The following is an 869-nucleotide window of genomic DNA, read 5'->3' as shown; positions in this document are numbered from 1 at the left end:
AATGAGGTTTTTCGAGCAAAACCCCATAAAAAAGTAGCTGAACCCTACTTTTTTATTGCAAATTCGGATTCAGCGTCGAAAAATACATAAGAATATATAGGTGGTCAATTGCACAGACACTTTTGTTTTTTTTGTGGGCCTGTGTTATCAGTCGTTAAAATTGAAATTCGAATGATTGAAAAAAAATTAATTTCAGGACATTCCTTCTCAAGCAAAATCCCCGTTTTTAATCGCAAGACGTTCCATGACTTCCAATTAGAATAAGTAATTACATCAGTTTTTAAAATTCAAAAAAGGTAACTTGGAATAAGTTGAATGATATTTAAAAAAAGTTAATTTTAATTACACATAAAATTTGCTGAATTATTTCTAAAAATTTGGTAACATTAAAAATTCTAGTATTTAAATACACTTAACATTTAAGACTTTTATATTAAATTTTGATGAGATATAATAGATATGTATGTAAAATGAAAAAAAAACAACTTGGAAACCTTGGAAAAAATGTAAATAATTGTTTTGGAATAAATTCTAACAGAAAATTGAAAAAAGATTACAAAGCATTTTTTATTATTTCCTAAAATGTCTAAAAAGCACGTAAATATTTTGAAGCAAAATTTTGTAATTATTCCATGTTACTTAACTTTAGAAAAAATAAAGAATATAATTCTTTCAAATTTGAGTAAGTTTAAGAACTATTCAAAAATTTAGAAACGATTTGAAAATAATTAAAACTTGTAAACATTTTCAAAGGAGTAATGAACATAACTTTTTAATTCCGAAAACTAATTTGAAAATATTATTTCTAAACATTTCAAAACATTGCAAAAGATTTCAAATATTCTCAAAGCATCTGAAAAACTTTAAAG

Source organism: Belonocnema kinseyi, chromosome 5 (assembly GCF_010883055.1).
Source record: "Belonocnema kinseyi isolate 2016_QV_RU_SX_M_011 chromosome 5, B_treatae_v1, whole genome shotgun sequence".
In the NCBI taxonomy this organism is placed as follows: Eukaryota; Metazoa; Arthropoda; class Insecta; order Hymenoptera; family Cynipidae; genus Belonocnema; species Belonocnema kinseyi.
Note: the sequence above shows the minus strand (reverse complement) of the source record.